This window comes from Theropithecus gelada, chromosome 6 (genome assembly GCF_003255815.1).
Source record: "Theropithecus gelada isolate Dixy chromosome 6, Tgel_1.0, whole genome shotgun sequence".
NCBI classification, from domain to species: domain Eukaryota; kingdom Metazoa; phylum Chordata; class Mammalia; order Primates; family Cercopithecidae; genus Theropithecus; species Theropithecus gelada.
Genome location: NC_037673.1, coordinates 90,491,049 through 90,508,825, shown reverse-complemented (window position 1 = coordinate 90,508,825; position 17,777 = coordinate 90,491,049). Strand labels below are relative to the sequence as shown.

At 37.2% G+C, this 17,777-nt stretch overlaps 1 protein-coding gene across 5 annotated transcripts in view; it reads left to right on the top strand.

Moving 5' to 3' along the window:
* The window catches only part of MCTP1 (multiple C2 and transmembrane domain containing 1), a 594,727-nt gene that overhangs the window by 263,089 nt on the left and 313,861 nt on the right, over positions 1 to 17,777 (top strand). The gene's annotated exons all lie outside the window — the stretch shown is intronic.

Genomic DNA, 17,777 nt, shown 5'->3' with positions numbered 1-17,777 from the left:
GCTAATTTTCTGTATTTTTAGTAGAGATGGGGTTTCACTGTGTTTGCCAGGCTGGTCTCGAACTCCTGACCTCAGGTGATCCACCTGTCTTGGCCTCCCAAAGTGCTGGGATTATAGGCGTTAGCCACCGGACCGGGCCGTTGTTATTTTTTATTTTAAAGTCTTAACATTATTAGAACAATATATACTACACATCTAGAGAAAATTGGAAAACTTCTAAAAAGTATGAAGAAAATAAGACTGCCCTTGATTTCATTGTTATATAATAGCTCTTGTTAACATGTTGTCATATTTCCTTCATGTCTTTTTGGCAATGCATAGGTAGATTTAACCTGGTTAATATTATGTATGCAGTTTTGCATGCTACTTTTCACCTCATTGCTTTTTCCTAATCATTTGCCCACATCATTCAAAATGCTCCGTAAGAACCATTTTAAATGTCTCAGTGAACAGTTAAAGAAATATTTCCAGAATGGAATTGACAGGACTTGATGGCTACGCCCTGGGGGTCCAGGTGTAATTGATGTTGGGCTTTCTAGTCTAGGTGTATGATCATTCCAAAAGATGCTTCAAACCCAAATTCAGAACAAAAGGAAGAGGCAGGTTGAAGGAGGTGAGGACTTCTCCTTTACTACCATAAAACTGCTGTTGTCATGTTTTTCCATGTTGGCATTTAAACTTCACATGCAAAACTGTTTCTATGATAGTCTTTGAAGACCAACAGTATATCCAAACATCTTTCTGTGTTTTCTGTAATATTAATTTGTGCTGGGTATCCAATATGGGATTCAAAAATGAGTGAGTGAATGAGTGAAATAATGAAATGCTGGATGAGGGTAGGGTAAGCTTGAATGTGGGAAGGAGTGTGTGAGGTTGGAAATTGATTTCTAAGATTTGCTAATTTTCTATTCAGAAAAACTATAATCCCCATGGTTTTCTCCAAAGAAAATCAAGTGTTGGAATAAAAGAAGTAGTACATTCATTCTATCTAGATATTTTTGACATTTTTTTGAAAGATACCTAATTAATTTTACGGGTAGGATTGATAGGACATTTAAATAAAGTTGATATGTGATAGAAACACTAAAATATTCCTTTGGTTCTTTGGTTTTTCCTGAAGTTACCTTAGAAATAAAGATTAGGGTTCTGACGAGGAAACCCAGATACAAAGCAATTTGTAATCACAGGGAAAAGGGGAACACTATAGAGTTATTCCAAAAGAAGTAGAGATATGTGCTTAAGTCTAATAAGGAGGCTTCTTTGTTTTGGTTTCATAAGAGCTGATGAGGATCTGTGGTTGCCAGTTTTGTAGACATAAATCCATAGAAGCAGTAGAAGGATTCTTCAGCAAAATCCCAAACATTTAGCATCAAGCAGAGCATCTGCTACACAAGTTTCCCTCTTTGAGATTGTTATAATCTCAAAAATTCATGTATTAAATAAAGTATTTTTCCATATATATTGCCCAAATTTTGGAAATAGAACTGGTCTTAATCTATTGAAACATTTGTTAACAGAAGCATTTACGGCAAGGGAGGTAACAGCAATTAACAAGTTACTGCAGTATGCCTATTTCTGACAAGCCTATCCCTCTCAGAGTTGTTTTACTCACTGGTAGCTATGCACTTTTTCATGACATTTGAATTTCTTTGGGGAGAAACAGTATGTTTGGGAACTCACAAAAAGACAAAAGGTCAGATGAGTTAATACAAATAAAATCTATCTTCTTCTCAGGTCCAATAAATATTATTTTGGTAAAACAGGAAAGATAACAGTCATTAATCAATACAAGAGTACTAAAAGCCTAAGAGTTAACCCAAGCATAATCTGTTATCTTCTTTCTAATATCTGATTAACCATTAATGAACATTAGCAGTACTATATGCATAATATATGATTTGAAGAAGAACCTACAAACTTACAAAGCAGGAAGAACCTACTTTGTAAATCACTTAACTCTTTTGTAAACACTTTCAATTACGTTATTTCTTTACATTTTCACAAGTATATATATATATATATTTAAAAATTATACATTCAAGAGGTACATGTGCAGGTTTGTTACATGATTGTATTGTATAATACTGGTGTTTGGGCTTCTAGTGAACCTATCATCCAAATAGTGAACATAGTACCCAATAGGTAGTTTTTCAGCCCTCACTCCCCTTTCTTCCTACATATTTTTGCAGTTCCTGTTGTCTATTGTTCCCATCTATATGACCATGTGTAGTTATTATATCGCTCCCACTTATAAGTGAGAGCATGTAGTATGTGGTTTTCTGTTTCGTCATTAGTTCACTTAAGATAATTGCCTCTAGCTGCATCCCTGTTGCTGCAAAGAACATGGTTTCATTCTTTTTAAGAGTGCATAGTATTCTGTGTAGTATATGTACATATTTTCCTTATCCAGATCACTGTTGATGGACACTTAGGTTGATTCCATGCCTTTGCTATTGTAAACAGTGCTGTGATAAACATATGAATGCAGATTTTTTTTAATATATAATTTTTTTCCTTTGGGTAGATGGCCGGTAGTAAGATTGTTAGGTCAAATGGAAGCTTTATTTTTAGTTCTTTGAGAAATTTGTATGCTGTTTTCCATAGAGATTGTACTAATTTATATTCCCACCAACAGTGTATGAGTGTTCCCTTTTCTCCACGTCTTTGCCAACATCTGTTATTTTTTGACCTTTTAATAATATTCTGACTGGTGTGAGATGGCATCTCATTGTGATTTTAATTTGCATCTTTGATGATTAGTGATGTTGAGCATTTTTCAAATGGTTATTGGTCATTTGTATATCTTCCTTTGAGAAGTATCTGTTCATGTCTTTTGCCCACTTTTTAAAGGAGTTATTTATATTTTTCTTGTTGACTTTGTAAAGTTCCTCATAGAGTCTGGATATTAGTCTTTTGTTGGATGCATAAATTGCAAATATTTTCTCCCATTCCGTAGGTTGTCTGTCTATTCTGTTGACTGTTTATTTTGCTGTATAGAAGCTCTTTAGCTTAAGTCCCATTTGTCTATTTTTTGTTCTTGTTGCATTTGCTTTTGAAGTCTTCACCTTAAATTCTTTGCATAAGTCAATATCCAGAAGAGATTTTCCTAGGGTTTCTTCTAGGATTTTTCTAGTTTGAGATTTTCCATTTAAGTCTTTAATCCATCTTAAATAAATTTTTATATATGATGAGAGATAAGGGTCCAGTTTCATTCTTCTGCATGTGGCTAGCCAGTTTTCCCAGCACTATTTATCAAAGAGAGTGTTCTTTCCCCATCGTTTATTTTTGTTGAAGTTTTTGAAGATCAGTTGGTTGTGGGTGTGTGGCTTTATTTCTGGGGTTCTCTATTCTGTTACATTGATCTATGTGTCTCTTTTTGTAGCAGTGCCGTGCTACTTTGGTTATTACAGCCTAGTAGTATAGTTGGAAGTCATGTAATGTGATACTTCCAGCTTTGTTCTTTTTGCTTAGGATTGCTTTGGATATTCAGGCTCTTTTTGGTTCCATTTACATTTTAGAATTTTTTTTCTAATTCCATGAAAAATGACATAGGTAATTTGATAGGAATTGTGTTGAATCTATAGATTGCTTTGGGCAGTATGGTCATTTTAATGATATTGATTCTTCCAGGTCATGAGCATGGAATTTTTTCCATTCATTTATGTCATCTATGACTTCTTTCAACAGTGTTTTGTAGTTCTCCTTGTAGGGATCTTTTACCTCTTTGGTTAAATGTATTCCTATGTATTTTGTTTTTTTGTGTGTGGTTATTGTAAATGGGATTGAATTCTTAATTGAGTTCCCAGCTTGAATATTATTAATGTATAGAAATGCTACTGACTTGTGTACATTGATCTTCTATCCTGAAACTTTACTGAATTCATTTATCAGGTATAGGAACCTTCTGCCAGAATCTTTAGGACTTTCTAGCTATAGGATCACATTGTCAGTGAATAGAGATAATTTGGCTTCCTTTTTTTCCTACTTGGATACTTTCTATTTCTTTCTGTTGCCTGATTGCTCTGGCTAGGACTCTTATGTTAAATGGGAGTGGTAAGAGTGGACATCCGTCTTGTTGCAGTTTGTAGGGGAGATGCTTCTAGTTGTGCCCATTCAGTGTGATGTTAGCTATGGGTTTGTCGTAAATTTGTTTTATTATTTTGAGGTATGTCTCTTCAATGCCTAGTTTGTTGAGAGTTTTTATCATGAAAAAAATGTTGGATTTTATCACGTGCTTTTTCTCCATCTACTGAGATAATCATATGGTTTTTGGTTCTTATTCTGTTTATGTAATGAATCACATTTATTGATTCATGTATGTGGAAACCATCTTTGCATCCCATAAATAAAATCCAAATGGATTGTGATGAATAACCTTTTGTGGTGGTGCTGGATTTGGCTTGCTAGTGTTTTATTGACAGTGTTGTGTCTATGTTCATTAGGGATATTGACCTGTAGTTTTTTGTTGTTGTTGTGTCCCTGCCAGATTTTGGTATCAGGATGATACTGGTTTTATAGAATGAATTAGATAGAAATCCCTTCTACTCAGTTTTTTGGAATAGTCTTAGTAAAACTAGTATCAGCTCTTCTTTGAGCATCTGGTAGAATTCGTCTGGTTCAGGACTTTTATTTGGTTGGTAGATTTTTTATTACTGATTCTATTTTGTTACTCATTGTTTTGTAAGGGATTTCAATATCTTCCTGGTTCAATCTTGGAAGGTTGTGTGTTTCCAGGAAATTATCCATTTCCTCTACATTTTCTAATTTGTGTACATGGAGATGTTCATAATAGTCTCTGAGGAACTTTTGTATTCCTTTTGATCTTTTGTAGTTTGAGTTGTAATGTCACCCGGGTCATTTGATATTGTGCTTATTTGAACTTTCTCTCTTTTTTTCTTGGTTACTCTAGCTACTGGTCTATCAATTCTGTTTATCCTTTTGAAGAAACAACTGTTCATTTTGTTGATCCTTTGCATAATTTTTTGGTCTAAATTTCATTTAGTTCTGCTCTAACCTTTGTTATTTCTTTTCTTCTGCTAACTTTAGCTTTGGTTTGTTCTTGTTTTGCTTGTTTTGGGTGTCATATATTAGGTTGTTAATTGGAGACCTTTATATCTTTCTGATGTAGGCATTTAGCACTACAAACTTACCTCTTACCACTGCTTTTGCTGTATTCCAGAGGTTCAGGTATGTTTTCTCTCTATTTTAATTTGTTTCAAAAAAATTTATTTCCATCTTAACTTTGTCATTTACCTAAAAGTTCTTTGGAAACAAGACTTTTTAGTTTCCATGTACTTGTGTGGTTTTGAGAGTTCCTCTTGATATTGATTTCTAATTTAATGCCACTGTGGTCTCAGAAGATGCTTGATATGATTTCAGTTATATTGAATTTATTGAGACTTGCTTTATGACCAAGCATGTGGTCAATTTTTTAAATGTTCCATGCATAGAGAGAATGTATATCCTGTGGTTGTTGGGTAGATTATTATGTAGATGTCTGGTATATCCATTTAGTCAAAAGTTCAATTTAAGTCCAGAGTTTCTTTGTTAGTTGTCTGCCTCAATGATCTGTCTAGTGCTGTCAGTAGAGTGTTGAAGCCCCCTACTATTATTGTATGGCTGGCTATCTCTTTTCTTAGGTCTAGCAGTATTTGTTTTGTAAATCTGGGTGCTCCAACATTGAGTGCATATATATTTGGGATAGTTAAGTCTTCTTGTTGGAGGAATCTTTTATCATTATATAATGCCCTTATTTGTCCTTTTTACTGTTGTTGATTTAAAGTCTGTTTTATGTGATACAAGAATAGCAACCACAATTCTTTACTGTTTTCCATTTGTGTGCTAGATCCTTCATTTTCCCTTTACTTGAGCCTGTGGATGTCATTCCCCATGAGATGTGCTCTTAAAAGCAACAAAAGATTGGATGTTTGTTGCTGTTGTCCCATTGGCCACTCTATGTCTGTTTAGTGGAGCATTTAGGCTGTTTATATTCAAGGTTAATGTTAACATATGAGATTTTGTTCCTGTCATAGTATTGTTAGCTGAGCCTTGTACTTAAGTGTGTTTTTATGATAGCATATATCATTCTTTCTTTCCATGTTTAGAACTCCTTGACCATTTCTTGTAGGACCGGTCTTGTGGTGATGAATTCCCTTAGTGTTTGCTCATATGGAAAAGACTTTATTTCTCCTTTGTTTAGGAAACTTTATTTATTTAGCAGGACATGAAATTCTTGGCTAGCATTTTTCTCTTAAAGAAAGCTAAAAGCATGCCTCCAATCTCTTCTGGCTTGTAAGGTTTCTACTGAGATGTCCACTGTTAGTTTGATGGGATTTCCTTTATAGGTAATTTGGCTCTTTTCTCTCACTTCCTTTAAGATTTTTTCTTTCATGTTGACCTTGGAAAATCAGGCAACTCTATGTCTTGGGGGTGGTTATCTTGTATAGTGTCTCGCAGGTGTTCTCTGAATTTCCTGTATCTGGATGTTGACCTCTCTAGCAAGATTAGGAAAATTTTCTTGAACTAGTCCCTTAAATAAGTTTTCTGAGTTCCTACTTTTTTCTTTTTTCTTTTTCTTTCTTTCTTTCTTTCTTTTTTTTTTTTTTTTTTTTGAGACGGAGTCTTGCTTTGTCACCCAGGCTGGAGTGCAGTGGCGCAATCTCTGCTCACTGCAAACTCCGCCTCCCAGGTTCACGCCATTCTCCTGCCTCAGCCTCCTGAGTAGCTGGGACTACAGGCGCCCGCCACCGTGCCCAGCTAATCTTTTATATTTTTAGTAGAGACAAGGTTTCACCGTGGTCTCAATCTCCTGACCTTGTGATCTGCCCGCCTCGGCCTCCCAAAGTGCTGGGATTACAGGCATGAGCCACCGCGCCCGGCCCTGGGTTCCTACATTTTTTCTCTCAGACTGCTATTAAATCATAGATTTGTTTTCTTTACATAATCTCATATTTCTTGAAAGCTTTGTTCATTAAAAATTTTTTTTTTATTTTTGTCTGACTCAGATAATTTGAAAGACTGATCTTCAAACTCAGAAATTCATTCTTTGCTTGGTTAGTCTATTGTTAAAGCATATCTTTAGTGAATTTTTCTATTCTAGAGTTTTTTTGTTTTTTGTTTTTTAATGTAGCTATCTTGTTTTTCATATCCTGAATTGCTTTTCTGGCTTCTTTGTGTTGGACTTCTACTTTCTATAGGATATCACTGAGTTTCCTTGCAACCTATATTTTGAGTTCTTTATCTGTTTTTTCAAAGTATTTAATTTAGTTAGGATCCATTGCTAGAGAGTGAGAGTAATCCTTTAGAAGTATCAAGACATTCTGGCTTTTTGTACTGCCAGAGTTTTTGTGTTTATTCCTTCTCATCTGCTTCTTACTTTTGAATTCACCATCATTTGTATGAGACTTTTAAAATATCATTTTTCCCTTGAGGGTTTGACTGTGGTGTATGTTGCATATGATCAATTGACTTATTTTCCGGATACTTGCAGAGAGCTAAGGCTCTGTATGTGTCTCTTCGTTGTATATAGCTTCTATGCTGTGGCTTTTCAGATGCTGCTTGTTATACTGGTATATTATATGCATGAGTCAACATATGACCTTCCGTGGGGCTGAGAGTGTGGAGTTTCAGGAAGCTTATCTCATGCACTAGTACTAAGCTCTCTAGTAGCAAGGTTGGTGTTTGGTGGTACAGTTCAGGCTTCAGTCCAGTATATAGCAGTTAAGAGTAGGAGCTGACTTGATGTTAGGTAGGCTGATGTTGAGTGGAAACACCCACCCTGAAGGGGTATTGGCAGGAAGAGATTGTGTTGTGGTGCACTGAAGTCTTGGGGGAAGGTAGTGGAGCATGCATCAGCTCCTTATCTTGAGCCAACAGGAATATGATCTGCTTCCCTATTCCTTCCCTGTTGCAGGGTTCATGACTTCCAGTTCACAGAGACTTTGTCCTTTGGTTCCCCACTGCAGTGCAGGTGCAGGCCATGGATATACGCCTCTGAGGGCTACCACCAAAATGGGCTCAGGTGAGAACCTCTTCCCCAGGCCAGATCAGGCAACTCTGCAACTTATCTGTCCTCCGTTGCTAGAACGTTGCCTCTCTGTGTAGGGAGTGGGAGTTGGACCCTGCTCTTAGTGTAAGCTGTGCTTGCCAATGTCGGAGCAGGTTGTGGTGTATATTTGTTGAGGATTCGGTGGTGGAGTAACTCAAGGGCAGATAAACCACATGCAAGGCAGTGGCACCACAAGTGCACAATCAGTATGGCACCTGATATCTAAGTTCAAAGCTGAGGGGAGTGCAAGCATTCTTGTGCAAACTGGCCACCAAGTTCTCTGTCTCCAGGAGGTTCCCAAATCACCACAGATAGCATTGCCCTGAGTCACAAGGTCAGAGGGGTTCCCCAAGAGTCTGGCTGTCAGGAGATTGTCAGAGAGGTGAGAGGAGCAGAGAAGCACTCTCCCCAAGCCTTTCCATGGGGTCTGAGTTCCTTGGGAGTCAATCGGCGCCAGATTCTTGCTGCTTTCCTTGTTTGTGCCCCAGCTTCTTCCCATGGGTTCTCCAAGAGGTCCTGGCTCCCTTCCCTCACTTTCCCTTTTGGAACTTGTCCATTCACAGTCACTTTGATCTTTCTGAGGAGAACTAGCATCCAATGTCTCTGGTCAGGCATCCTGAGAAAAGAAAAGAAAATTCATAAGGATTTTTTTTTTAAAGAAATGGAAAATGAGACTTCTAGAGCTCAAAAATGTTTCCCTATGTCTCACAGCAATTTAATACCATAACTAGGCTTTGTGTCCATGTTTTTGTGCTCTGACTCCTGTAATATTTCCTCTATCTTATAATAGATCTCCTCATCACCTGCCTCTAAATAACCACTTATATTTGAACAATTTCTTACAGTTACAAAACACTTTTACATTTTTTTTTTTTTTTGAGATGGAGTCTTGCTCTATTGCCCAGGCCGGAGTGCAGTGGCATGATCTCTGCTCACTACAACCTCCGCCTCCAGGATCAAGCAATTCTCCTGCCTCAGCCTCCTGAATACCTGGGATTACAGGTGCACACCACCACACCTGGCTAATTTTTGTATTTTTAGTAGAGACGGGGTTTCACCGTGTTGGTCAGGCTGGTCTCAAACTCCTGACCTCATGATCCACCCAGCTTGGTCTCCCAAAATGCTGGGATTACAGGCATGAGCCACTGTGCCCAGCCTACATATTTTATCTTGTAATCACAACAACGTTTATGAGATATCTATTACCTATTTTAAATATTAGAAAACAAATACCAGAGAGGATAGTATTTTTGGCTGAAGTTAAATAATTGCTATCTCACCTGTGCTTTCTTCAACAAAATTTGTATCTTGCAACACAAAGTCTGCTTACATGGTCTAATTTAAGAAGAGAGTGGTCCATCTACATAAGACTTAAGAAAAGAGAATTTTAATTGCTTTGGTTCAGGTTATTTTATATACTGTATGTGTAGGCGGAAAGGTTATTAGTGATAATGAAGCAATGCCACACAGAGCAGTCAGTTTAGCAGACAATCCACGGGTGAGTAATCAGTGTTGTGGGAGTCCCAGAAAAGACATTCTGGGAGCACTGAATTTCATACTTTTTTAAACAGCAGTAAATGTTGCCATTTATTGGGTCTGAGTATTTATTGGCCCATTTTGTTTAGTTTGGGCCACTGGGAAACCAAAACCCCAGAATTAAACCTAGAGTTGTAATTCAGTTCACAAACAAAGTATAGTAAAGCTTTGATATGACCAGGAGATTGGACTTTTCTGCTTTCTGGTAAGCTGAGGGCTAACTTACCACTATAACCATGCATTCTAGTTTACCTGGGACAGTTTTGTTTCTACCTGTGTACACCATATCATTATTAATAGCACTCTTTTTCACTCTCCAAAGTATCCCATTTTGAATGATCAGTTACATGGTCACCCTAACCGTAGACTTTCTCCCAATTCTTGTTGAAATATTCATTTAAAAAAACATGAAGTTTTTCCTCACTTAGTAGCTGCAGAGCATTAACCTTATTTGGCCTTTGCGTGGTGAGCTAGTCCCTCAGGGGTGCTGAACATGAACATCACACAGAACTGTGGAGGAAGAAGGTGGATGAAGTGATTTCTGTCTGCAGCCCCTCTCTGCAGCTCACTTTCTCTATATTACTGTATTCCGACACTTGTGGATTTCCTGTGTTAACTGGCTGCTCTCTTGATCCTTGGCTTCTTTTGCTCGGTCTCGTTCTTTTCTTATTCTATTCTGTTGTAAGGGCCAAGGTCTCACTGAAGCTGTCTCAAAGAAGGCCAGATGAGGTAAGAAGGTCAACAGGAACCACAGAGACATCCAAGAGTACGGAGCAGTGGACCCTCAGCTCCCAGACGTACTTCAGGCTTTCAGCAGTGAAAGCTCATGGATCTTCACTCTCCTGTCCAATATTGTCATTACTGTGTTTTGGTTGCTTGGTCTGTTACAATGTCACACTCCATCCTCTACTGTATGTAGTTTTCTACCCATACTTCTGCTTAATTATAGCATCTGTTTCCTGACATGAGGTTACGCGTGGCCTTATGACCTCTCCAACTTCTTTATTATGACTCTTCAGCTTAGTAGCCATTGTTAACATTTTCTTCTCTCTGAAATTCATTCAAATCATCTTTGCCTACTAATACTCTCTGCTAAATAACAACCTAGCACCAGCCAGCCTGCTCACTGTCTGCCCTTAGTTTAGACACCTAGCTCGTGTCTAATCAGCTATAAGCAAGGGGCAAGGGAGTTGCATTTACTTGGAACCAAGCATAAGCTTTTCTTTCTGTTGAGGCTGTAAATTAGACACCATTGCTGATATACATACCGGGGTGTGCCCATTATTTGCCATAACTTTTCCTATTCTGTGTGAGGTCTTTAAAGTCACTTAATCAGTTGACTTCCAGCTACTCATAGTATTTCCTTGACAAATAGATACTTGAGCTTCATTGAACTTTGAATATCTCTGTGGCTTTTGAGTTCTGTTTTTAAAAATTAGGTTTTAAAAAACTTCGATTTCCACTTAATGGAGATTTCACTGTACATGTTTTCAGTATCATAGAAAGTAGGAGAGATGACTACGTAGAAACTGATCGTGACTAAGTAGAAATCATCAATGATATCTCTGACAACATTGCTAAATTTTAAAAGTCAAAAAATTTAATGTCTGTCATGAAGTTTTAACTTTAAGTGGGCTTTATTGACAGACAAAGTTAAATCTGCAGTGATCATGGCCTGAGTGTATGAAACATTTTTGGAATAATGTAACCAATCTACAATCCACTTGGCATGGTAATACTAAGAGCACACCAGGAAATTCCCTGGAAGCTAGGCATACTCTTCCCCCACTGTACAGTGCTACAATAACCCTCCTGCTTTTTATTGATAATAAGAATGAGATTCTGTTTTATGATATAAATAAGAAAAGTCTGGAAAATCTTTGTGCATAGTTTTCACAAAGACTTGCTTCTATAATTGGCATAAGGATCAAGCTAGGCTACATATTGAAATTACTTGAGGGACTGTTGGGAAAAAAAAATTGATACCAGGTTGGGTCCTACCCTCAGAGTTCCTGAAGTCCAGCCAGAGCTGGACTCAACAAAATGGAGGGAACTGGAGATCATTTTGTTACGTGAAATAACTTTGGCACAGAAAGATAAACTTTGCATGTTCCACTTATTTATGGGAGCTAAAAATTAAAACAATGGAGATAGAGAGTAGGATGGTTACCAGAGAATGGGAAGGGTAGTTGGGGATTGAGGGGAAGAAGGGAGGGTTAATGGGTACAAAAAGTAGTTAGAAAGAATGAATAAGACCTAGAATTTGCTAGCACAACAGGGTGACTGCAGTAAAAAATAATGTAATTGTACGTTGTAAAGTAACTAAAGCTATGTAACTAATTGGATTGTTTGTAACACAAAGGGTAAATGCTTGAGGTGATGACTATCCCATTTAACCTGATGAAATTATAATGCATTGCATGTCTGTATCAAAATATCTCATGAAACCCATAAATATATACACCTACTATGTACCTACAAAAATTAAAAATTAAAATTAAAAATTTAAAGAATCAACCATGCCAGCTAACAGAGTAACTCCTTTATTTTTTCCTGTAATGAAAATCTGAAAAGGTAGGGAGGTGTTCCCAACTTTCATTTTACCAGCACCTTTATATCTTCTGGTGGAAGCTCTCTTTATTTATGTAAAAAGACCTCCCAAGCAGGAGAGCCTAAAGTCACTGGGACCCTTCTGTTGATTCCCACACATATTACCCAGGTGTTTCATGATATAAATAAGAAAAGTCTGGAAAATCTTTGTGCATAGTTTTCACAAAGACTTGCTTCTATAATTGGCACAAGGATCAAGCTAGGCTGCATATTGAAATTACTTGAGGGGCTGTTGGGAAAAAAAAAATTGATATCAGGCTGGGTTCTACCCTCAGAGTTCCTGAAGTCCAGCTGGAGCCACTAGTCTATCTAAAGTGAGGGAAAGAGGAGTTGAGCATAAGGAAATTTGGCATCACCATGTATGGTAATGACTGCAGTTCAAGCAAGACAGGAAGGCCTTCTGCAAAAATGGTGGCTTGCTGAGATAGAAGATGTGAATGCTCTGGTCATTAACTACTCATCCGTGATTTTTTTTCTGACTGTCCCATAAGTGACCTGATAAGGCTGTGAATTTATCCTGTGTTATAATCTACAACTTAAAACTTTGCACTTTGCATCTGATTTTGGGCTTTAGCCCCCAAACTTTTGATTATTACCAGAGATACGTCTTAATCTTCAAACTGTACCTAGAACTCTGAATTTTAAAGTTTGGGCTTTTTTCATTTGTCTACAGGTGGATATGTAGTTTTTCCAACACCATTTATTGAAGAGACTGTACTTTCTCCATTGTGTATTCTTGACACTTCTATCAAAACTCAATTGATCATAAATGTATGGGTTTATTTCTGGGCTCTTTGTTTTATTTCATTTGTTAATATGTCTATTTTTATGTCAGTACCTTGCTGTTTTGATTACTATCACTTTGTAATAGATTTTGAAATCTGATAGTGTGATGCCTCCAGCTTTGTTCTTTTCACTGAAGATGGCTTTGGTCATTCAGGATTGTCTATGGCTTCATACAAATTTTAGATTATTTATTCTATTTCTGTGAATAACGTCATTGGAATTTTGATAGAGATTGCATTGAATCTGTAGATCCCATTGATTAGTATGGACATTTTAACAATACTAATTCTTCTAATCCATGAATATGAGCAATCCTTCGTTTCTTGTGTGTCATCTCCAATATCTTTCATCGATGTTCTATAGTTTTCAGTATACAGATCTTTCACCTTCTTGATTAATCCACTCCTAAGTATTTTTTATGATATTGTAAATGGGATTGTTTTCTTAATTTCTTTTTCAGATAGTTTGTTGTTGGCACATAGAAATACCACTGGTTTTTGTAAGTTGATTTTGTCTTCTGCAACTTTAATGAATTCCATTATCAATTCTAACAGTTTGGGGTGGCTTTTAGGGGTGTGTGTGTGTGTGTGTGTGTGTGTGTGTGTGTGTGTGTGTATGTGTGTGTATTTGAATGCCTTTCATTTCTTTCTCTTGCATAATTGCCTTGGCTAGGACTTCTAGTACTATCTAGAATAGGAGTGTTGAAAGTGGGCATCCTTGTCTTGTTTCTGATCTTAGAGGAAAAGCCTTCAACTTTTCAATGTTGAGCATGACGTTAGCTATGGACTTGTCATATAATGTTTACCGGGTTGAGAAACAATCCTTATATAACTAGTTTGTTGAGAGCTTTTATCATAAAAGAATGTTGAATTTTATCAATGCTTTTCATGTATCCATTGAGATTATAAGGTGGTTTTTGGCCTTGATTCTGTGAATATGGTGAGCCACATTTATTGATATGCCATATCCATTTTAGACTCTTATTTCACTCTTTATACAAGAATCAACTCAAAATGGATTAAAGACTTAAGCATAAGACCTGAAGTTGTAAAACTACCAGGAGAAAAAAATCAAGGAAAGCTCTGTGGTCTTGGAAATGATTTCTTTGATAAGACCGCAAAAGCACAGGCAACAAAAGCAAAAATAGACAAATGGGATTGCATCAAATTGAAAAGCTTCTGCACAACAAAGAAAACAATTAACAGGGAAAAGACCATCCATAGATTAGGACAAAATATTTGTAAATCATACACTAATAAGGGACTAGAGTCCAAGATAGACGAAGAATTCAAACTACTCAATAACATGAAAATAAATAACCCTACTAAAAAAAATGGGCAAAGGACCTGAATAGACATTTATCAAAAGAAAATATGCAAATAGCCAACAGATATATGAAAAAAAACCCTCAATATGTATAGCCATCAGTGAAGTGCAAATATAAAACCACAGTAAGATATCACCTCATACCTGTTAGATTGGCTACTATGAAAAATATGAAAGTTAAGTGTCGACAAGGATGTGAGTAAAAGAGAAACCTTGTACACTGCCGTATTGTAAATTAGCATAGCCACTTTGCAAAACAGTATGGTGTTTCTTCAGAAAACTAAAAATAGAATTACCACATAATCCAGCAATCCCACATCTGGATATGTAGCCAATGGAATTGAAACCAATATCTGAAAGAGATGACTACATTCCATGTTCATTGCAGCATTATTCACAGAAACCAAGATATGAAAATGCCCAAAATACCCATTAACAGATGAATGGATTAAAATGTGGAATATATGCACAATGAAATACTATTCATCCTTTAAAAAGCAGGAAATTCTGTCATTTGCAACAATGTGGATGAACCTGGAGGACACTATACTAAGTGCAGCCATCCTCAACCTTTTTGGCACCAGGGACCAGTTTCGTAGAAGACAATTTTTCCACAGACCCGGGAGTGGGGAGGTTGTTTGGGACCATTCAAGTGCCTTACATTTATTGTGCACTTTATTTTGATTATTATTACATTGTAATATGTAATTAAATAATTGAACAACTCACCACAATGTGGAATCAGTGGGAGCCCTGAGCTTGTTTTCCTGCAACTAGACAGTCCCACCTGGGGGTGGTGGGAGACAGTGACAGATCATCAGGCATTAGATTCTCATAAGGAGCACACGACCTAGATCCCTCACATGCACAGTTCACAATAGGGTTTGTGCTCCTATGAGAATCTAATGCCACTGCTGATCTGACAGGAGGCGGGGCTCAGGGAGTAATGTGAGTGATGGGGAGCAGCTGTAAATTACTGATGAAGCTTCTCTGGCTTGTCTACTGCTCACCTCCTGCTGTGTGGCCTGGGGTTTGGGAACCCAGGCTAAGTGGAATAAGCCAGACACAGAGAGACAAATATATGATCTCCTCATATGTGGAATATAGAAAACTTAAACTCATAGAAGTAGAGAATAGAATCGTGGTTACCAGAGGTTGCAGGGGTGGGAAGAAGGGAGATAGATGTGGAAACAGGAGATGTTGATCAAAGGATACAAAGTTTCAGTTAGACAGGAGGAATACATTCTGGTGATCTATTCCACAGCATGATGACTATAGCTAATAATAATGCATTGTGATTTTCAAAATATTTCAAAATGAGAGAATTTTAAATATTTCCACCAAAACAAATGATAAATATTGGAGGTAACGGATGTGTTAATTAGCCTGATTTTCTCATTCTGAAATGTATACATGTAACAAAACATCCAAATGTATCCATATATATATATACAGTTGTTGTCAATTCAAAATAAAATACACATAATTTTGAGTTTATCGTTTATTCCTCTTTTAAATGTAGGGCTGTTAGAAAAAGGCAGCCCTCCCCATTGCCTATACCCTTCAAAATGTTCTGTCAAAGCAATCACTGGATTCATCAAAGACTTGACTTTAAAATGGCTCTTTATTGGTAGGAGACTAAGTAGCTGTTTCACCATCTCATGACATTTTAGTGTCTCTCATCCTCGGATGTTAATCTGATAAACCAGGCCAGATGACCACTTCCCTCATTGTCTCTTGCCTGCAACCACTCCTACTATCAATCATTGATTCAAGGAGGCTTTTTAGTGGCAGAACACAGAATCCACACCAGATGATGTAAATGGAAAGGCAGGGCCAGAAGACCAGGGTTAGATATTGAAATACTGTTGGGAAAAATGCCAATCACATTAAAGTGGCAATGCCTTTGTCACTGCTGCCTGTTGTGTGGCATTCATGATACCAAGAACAGGATACTAAATTTCACCATAGCTTCCCTAGAAGAACCTATACCACACTACCAGAAAATTAGCTCTCCTTGCATACCACTTCTTTTTCATAACGTTCACCTCTATCTGCATTTGTCATGGTATATAAGTGTATTTTCTTAGCAGAGCCTACACCACATGGGACAATCCTAGCTGTAAAGACAATAAGGAAATGTAGTTTTTACCTTTTCAGCCTCTTTATTACACAGAATCTAAAGGTTGAAGAGGTTTGAAGTACACATTGGTTTACCCAGTCTGTATTTTCTGCAACAGATGTTCAAAAGTAGAATACTAGGAAATAGCTAGATTACAGCAATTAAAGAAGAGAGATTAATTCCAGAGAGCACCTGGTGTTCCCTCCAGTTTATGTCTTGAATCTCTAAATGTTTATATGATGCATCATTTGGCTTTAAGAAATCCAGTCTACAGAAGCAGGAAAAGAAAAGAATGGGCTAGCAGAGAGAAGAGAGGGTAACTTTTATTTGAGTAATATAAAAGACTTCATTAGGGAGGTAGCATTTAAACCTACAAAATTATAAAGTTTCATGTTCTAGACCTCTTATCAAAGGTGTCTGGCATTTAAAGGTCTGGCATAATAAATCACATTGAAATAATAAATGAAGAATAAGGAGAGGTTAAACATAAAGGACTCCCTGAATGCCCAATTGGCCTTCCTGCCCATGATTCCTCCCACCTAGGATTCCTCCATTAGACAATCATGTCTTTCATTGCTACTCTTTCTCTAATTGACCTCTGAAAATGCAAACGCTCCTGGGAAGAGTTTTAGAAATTAAGCTCTTATCAGTTATTAATGTCTTAGCTCATTCATTTAAAAACATGTACTGAGCACCTACTCCTTGCCAGGAACTCTGCTAAGTGCCAGGGATTTGGAGGGATATACCTGTGAACAAAACAAGCACGGCCTCTGCCTATATAGAGCTTACAGGTTATCAGGAAGACAGGCTCTAAAAATAACTGCACAGATTATTAACTTCTTACAGCTGTTCAATTCTGTGAAAGTACCATTTTCTTGGTTACAAAAAGCAGACCACAAGAGCAGACAACTTAGATATATCATTCAGGATATTTAAAATTTCAGAGGTGAACAAAGTTTGTTTTAGAGATTTTAATATATGAGAGCCTAGCACTTCAGATACATATTTCCTAAGATAGCTTTATGTTTGGAAGCTTCATGAACACTTTTTAAAAGATACTTTACAATAAAAAATACACATTTGTTTCCGGCATCCCTCCATAGTCAGCCTGCTGATTTTCTTCTTGGAACCATTATAGTGAGCCTGAGAGGAGATGTGTCTCTAGATCCTCTAAAGTTCTTGATGTTCTTTGATGGAGTTGGGTGATCCCTGGAGCTGACACAGTGGTGCCCTGGAGTTGCACCTCCTCTCATTTCTGCTGTCTACTATGGGTGTTACCATCCTCCCAGGAGCACAGCTCAAACTTCGGTGTGACTCGCCCACTGTTTCCCACATCTCCCACATCTTGTC